Here is a 6,485-nt window from a genome sequence, read left to right on the forward strand (position 1 = left end):
TTTAAGGGGGTCTGAATACTTTCCGTACCCACTGTATATATATATATATATATATATATATATGTGTGTATTTTTTTTTCTTGTTTTTATGTTTCTGTTACATAATAAGTTATGCAATATTCATAAGGTAAAAAACATGGCTTTGAAGATTTTTTTTTCCTAACGGCTCAAAGTCTTTTCTAAATTTAGACTCAAACGTATTCTGTAAATATTTATACATCTATTCCGTCATTACACATATTCACAAGCATTCATTAAAATATCTTCAGAAATATCAGAGGATATCTTATGCAGCTTCTAATTATTATTATTTTTCTTTAGACTTTATTGTTGTCCTAATTAAATCATGTTGACTGTATTTGATGTTTTGTAGATGTTACTGGTTGAGCAACAGTTATCAGACTCTGGTTTAGATACTGAGTAAAACACACACACACACTCACAGAGCCATACACAGTAGTGTACAGGGTGTGCAAATTCACACACATTTAACATCAGGAAAAAAAATCAGTATATTCAGATAGAACTTTTATAAAAAAATATATATATATATACTGTATTTAAAAAAAATACAAGTTAAAGAAGCAAACAGATTATATCAAGATAAATTTTGGTGCAATGCAGATCAGCTCTTGATTGATTTAATGGAACTTGACATTAAATAATTAAAATCACTTTTATCGTGATTAGTATTAAGTAGCAGCATGGTAATAGACCTGTGCAGTTCTATAAATGATTTCTTTTTAGGTATTGTTTATAAAGAGACAGAAGCACTGAAAACGGAGGGATTTTCTATTTCAGGTTTACCTACACTGTCCTCGGTGGACTGCTGGTGTGTGTAAGTGAGTGTGTGTGTGTGAGACTCCGGTGTGCTGGGCTATGACAGAGTGATCAGCTTAGTGAGGAAGAGAGGCTTCTAGGCTGCCGGTAATGGCTGCTGAGGGAGAACGAGAAAGACGATTCGTCAGCGCCGAATGAGAGGTCAGAGAGGTCAGGGTCCAGAGACACAACCATTTGCAACAAATGCTTGTATGCATTCACACACACACAGACAAATACTGCTGTAGGTGGGACTCTCTATATTAATCCAATTGTCAGTAACAAACCAGTTCAACTGCTGCAGTGCCAAAACAAGGATTTACACTTGCAATTTAAAACTTTTTAACCTTCACATAGCAGAAGACTGCAAAAATGACACTGTATGTCATTTTTTCTATTGATTTCTCCCCTGTTGGGGAACGAAAGTTGGTTTGTTCATCTCTGTGGGGGTTATCTGTTATAGTTTATCTCAGTCGGTTTATATTCACTGTCAGCACACAGAACTACATGTGTGTATTTTGAGTGTACAGTATAAGCCAGAAAGGCTGCCAGCACCAAACCATGATTTTTTACCAGTTTTTATTTACGTAGATTGCCTCCATATTGGATTATTTTTCTTCTTATTGTAAATGTTCATAGTGTATTTGCTATTTTTTGTAGGACCTGTAATATACGTGCACATACGGTCTCTGCCGGTGTCCCACTGTGGCGGTGGGCACTCTAATGTGGAGTACCACAAATTGGTTTATTACCGGGGAGACGGCGGGAGGAAAATCTCTTTGTCAGCAATTCGACACCTCGGTTGGTTTCAGCAGGTGACGTGGCCTAACCAGATTATACTATGTCCACTTTAGCCTCGATGTCCTTTTTCTGCCTCTTGTCTCTTCAGCTCTTTCAACACATGCCGCTATATATATCTAGAAAAAAGAAAAGAAAGAAACTATTCAGTGGCTCATCCACCGAGCAGCACAGTCATGTATAATGAAGCAGAGCCGCCGCGGAGCGAGACTAGCGAGTGTGTTCAGAGGTCTTTGAATGTGCCTGCTGAAGGCAGTAAAGCAGATTCCAAATGAGATTACACTGACACGGAAGAGGAGAGACGGCATTTCATAAGCATCCAAGCTACAGTTAAACGACCGCGGCCACACATCATTGTTCTCGCCATTCCACGCTCTCATTAAGGTGATTAAATGAGCATTACTGTCAATGGGATGCAAGGAGAAAGGGCTGGGCTGATAGATGCGACCTAGAACATCATATTGACGCTATCTAGGGCACTTCTGAAGGGGGTTTAGGGGTTGGGGAATGTCCTTTGCAACCTGTGTTCCAGCAAATTAGCCTCTAGAATTCGCTAGAGGTGTTTGAGGCGCAAGCACATGAGAGACCCTGTAGTACTGTATGTAGCCAGTCGTAGATGTGTGAGAAATGTTGCCTTTGTCCCTACAGTCTCTTTCCACTCTAGCGTCCATGTGATGTGTCATCTCAGAGCTCATGTTCAGATCCTTTAGAGGACAGTTGATAATGGAACAAAGATTATGAACAAATTCGTCAAAATCGTGTGTTGTGTCATAAACACTGTAAGAACGGGACGTTTAAATTATTAACACAGACTTTAATGTCATGTAATGGTTTAGATGGGACTGGGAGCATCTGGTTGTGGACGTTACAGAAGGTCATGTTTGTGCAACACAAAAGCCAGTAAAATTAATTAGATTGGGGTCAGTATTTTTTAAAGAAATGATCACTTTAATTCAGTAAGGACGTATTAAACTGATCAAAAGTGACTAAAGACTTTCATTGTTACAAAAAATATATTTAAAATAAATCCTGTTCTTTTGAACGTTCTATTAATCAAAGAATCCTGAAAAACTTCAAAGGTTCCACAAAAATGTTAAGCAGCACAATCGTTTTCAAAATTGATAATACAGTTGTTTTCTCATGCAGCAATTCAGCATCTTAGACTGGAGTAATGGCTGCTGAAAATTCAGCTTTCCTATCACAGGAATAAATTACATTTTAAAATATATTAAAATAGAAAACAGTCATTTAAATTGTAACAATATTTCACAATATTGTTATTTTACCATCTCTTAATCAAATCAATGCAGTCTTTAAAATTAAACAATCCTACTGACCCCATTTCAATGGTACTGTATGGGATTAAGAATATCACTAATATGTTATGTATATAATTAAGGTAAATATTTAATTGCATAAAAAATCAAAATCATGCCTGACTCTGCTACTACTGTGGTCATTCTGTGAAATCTGTGATCGGACTATTCTTATGATTTAAATCTTTTATATCGAATGGGATGCCAAGAGTAGAACCGCTGACTGTTATTTTGTAGAAAAATTAAAAGATAAATCCATAATGAAAGTGTACCAGGCAGCATAACAGGAAAATTAGCTTTAGTTAAAGTATTCGACGATGGTTAAAAAATAAGTGAGAAGTGTTGTGTCAAAAATAATGTACCACAATCACAGACATTGTTCTTTGTGTGAGTTTCATTTCTCAAAGGACGTCTGATTTAGCTGAAAAACAGTAGGTAATTTTCTCTGTTTGTATTGAGGTTTGGGGTGAGAAAAACAGACATGTTTAATTCAGATGGGAATAAAATCACAAAATTCATCTGTAAAACACAAATTTAACTGAGCTCCTCAGGGAAAACCACTTGGGTCCAAATAGGGCTTTAGAGGCGTGATTATGCAATGCTAATATGAATTAACATGGTCTGGATAAAAAATATAACTATTTGTTAAAGTTTTATTAACGATGGTGATTATTTTTAGTAGCACTAGTTTTATTAAAGTGGTCTTTCTCTCTTGCTCACTCTCCCTCTGTGCGTGTTTGTCCTTGTTGTAGGTTGAAAAAGTCATTTTGATAGTTTATTGTGTGAGTGCTCTAGTGGAACTGTAGTTAGTGCCGTCCCTCCCTCACTACCAGCAGCTATATAAATCAAACTCTCTCTCTTTATCTTTCTTTCTTTCGTCTTTTGTAGTAAGATAATGCTCTGCTGACCTTTTTTATGTGGCTGGGTATTTATTGTTTGTTCGAACCTCAGTAAGCTCAGTTGGCTGGCAAAAAGGCTTTGAAGCAGCAGCGACTTCTCTTAGCAGCATTTTTTTTCTACATGTCTTCCGTATCATCTTTCATTTTTGTTCTTCTTCACCCATTTCTTTACAGTCTGCTTTTAATTAAAGCCGAATGAGGAAAAAAATAAATAAAAGACCTACAACACTCACACCAAAAATAAAATGCTTGAAATGTAAACTCTGACTTGCAGAAACACAGTAGCACTTCCCTTTTCATATCAATCTTGCCAAACAGAGCAGAGCGTAACGCCTAATATTGTGGTATATTTTATGTAATTATTGCAGCTCATTGGCTGCTGTATATGCAGCGATCTAAACACTGTTTATTTAGTTGTGACCACCATATAATTATGTTGCAGCAATTTACTTGATACAATGGAGAGAGATGGGATTCTCACAAAACGCAAGCCGTTGCCTCTGGCCATTTTAGTTTCAGAGGCCCGTTCTGTATGTGTGTGAGCACACATATACGCACATACAGAGTCTCTTTCTCACTCTCTTTTTCATTCTTGCCATTTGAATTCAGCTGGGCACTTCTGCTGGTGCAAAGTTTAAAAAGAGGGTCTTTTGATAGCTCCACTTAAATATTTCTCCTTTCATTGATGAAAGCAGCCTCCATTTTGAAGGAAAAGCAAAAGATGGGTGGTAATATTCTCCCATGCGGTCACCTCAGCTGGTCAGCACATTCTGAGGTGTGATCGACTTTGTTTGCTAATGTCGTTTGTCAGGGTGAAAGGTTCTTACTGCTGATGCCTAACAATATCACCGCTACTCCATTTATTTCCATCAGCTTATAACAGACAGTGCGTTGTATGATTATACTAATGTTGGTTTCAACTAACCCTGATCAGACAGGTTTTTTAGAAGAATTAGATAGTGTGTTTTTAAAAGTTAGACTATTTTTCACTTGACATGTTGTCAAGCAGCGCTTATGGTGGGATGCTCAAATTCAGTACAGTGCAAGACATACTAGTGTTTTCAAGTGGATGACTTGATAAAAGCCAGAATTTTTCAGGCAGAAAATTCAAAAATGTACAGAATGTTACACTTATATAATAGTTTATATTATTGATACAATAGAGAGATTTATATAATATATAAATGTGTATATTAAATGTATACTTAAGCCATTATGGCAGTCTTCAGTGTCAAATTATCCGTTGGAAATTCTAAAATGCTGATTTGCTGTTCAGGAAACATTTCTTATTATCATCAATGTTGAAAATATTGCTGCTTAATATTTTTGTGAAAACGGTGATCAATGTTTTTCCTTAATAAAAATAAGAAAAGAATATCTTTTGTTTAAAATAGAAATTTTATGTAACATTCAGGGCTCCAGACTAACATTTGAGAGCAGTGGCACCAGCGCCACTAGGTTCTACAGATGGTGGCGCCAGGAGCAGATTTGGTAGCGCTGGGGGTGGTGTGCGGGAGTATTTAAATATAGATCATTTAATCATAAAATTACTATTGTTTTGCATCAATAAGTGCAGTTACTAATAATATTACGTTCATTTCTTGTTTATTTTTCTTTTGTTTATTGTTTATACATATTTGACAGTAAAGCACTAAGCTTGAGTTAAGATGCATACAAAATGTACTTTTATTAACAACAGTAACGGGTGCAAAATCTAATTTTTATATAGAAAAAAATTATATATTCCACTCTAATTAAATGTACCATTATTCTTCTAGTATATGGAACTGACCAACTTCAGTGATTATGTGTGATTTAGTAGCAAATGTAAGAAAAGTTTGTTTTTCAAGGCACTTTGTGACTTTTCTGTACTTTATACACAAAAAAGTGTAAAATTCTGACAAAATCTGATTAATAATTTCAAAATATAGAGAAAAAGTAGAAATGAATGACTAATAAGCCAATAAGTGCTCCTCTGCTGCTGTCTACTGGTTATAATTGTGATTTGATGTATTTTTTTAATTTTACATAAGTCTTTGTTTACCACAAAGTATATTTTGATCATCCCATTAAAAATAACATTCAAACTGGATCATTTTAGAGCTTTAAAGTGCTGGAAATAGTTGTGTGAAATGCTTGAAAGTCATTGAAAAGTGCTCGAATTTCTCTCTCTAAAGGTTGTACAAACCCTGAAATGAATGATGTAATGCATTCGATTATTCCTAACACAACACCATGGTTACAGTTAGCGTTACAGCTTCTGGTTTCCTGACGTATGTCAGCGCTGTTTATATCAGAATTCTGTGCAGAATTTGAATGATTCTCATTTGGTCATCCCATTAAAAATAACATTCAAACTGGATCATTTTAGAGCTTTAAAGTGCTGGAAATAGTTGTGTGAAATGCTTGAAAGTCATTGAAAATTGCTTGAAATTCTCTCTCAAAAGGTTGTACAAAACCTGAAATGAATTATGTAATGCATTCGACTATTTCTACCACAACACCATGGTTTCAGTTAGCGTTCCTGACGTATGCCAGCGCTGTAGCTATCGATTATTTTAGTAATCGAGGATTCTACAGACTATTCCATCGATTAATCGGATAAGAAGTAATTTTTCTTTATTAAAGAGCAATACTAAATATGCAAGAGATA

General features: G+C 35.5%; 1 protein-coding gene across 7 annotated transcripts in view; it reads left to right on the plus strand.

Moving 5' to 3' along the window:
* The window catches only part of tenm3 (teneurin transmembrane protein 3), a 297,565-nt gene that overhangs the window by 127,230 nt on the left and 163,850 nt on the right, over positions 1–6,485 (plus strand). The window lies entirely within an intron of this gene.

The sequence above is a fragment of the Sinocyclocheilus anshuiensis genome, unplaced genomic scaffold, assembly GCF_001515605.1.
Source record: "Sinocyclocheilus anshuiensis isolate Anshui unplaced genomic scaffold, SAMN03320099.WGS_v1.1 scaffold145, whole genome shotgun sequence".
Lineage (NCBI taxonomy): Eukaryota > Metazoa > Chordata > Actinopteri > Cypriniformes > Cyprinidae > Sinocyclocheilus > Sinocyclocheilus anshuiensis.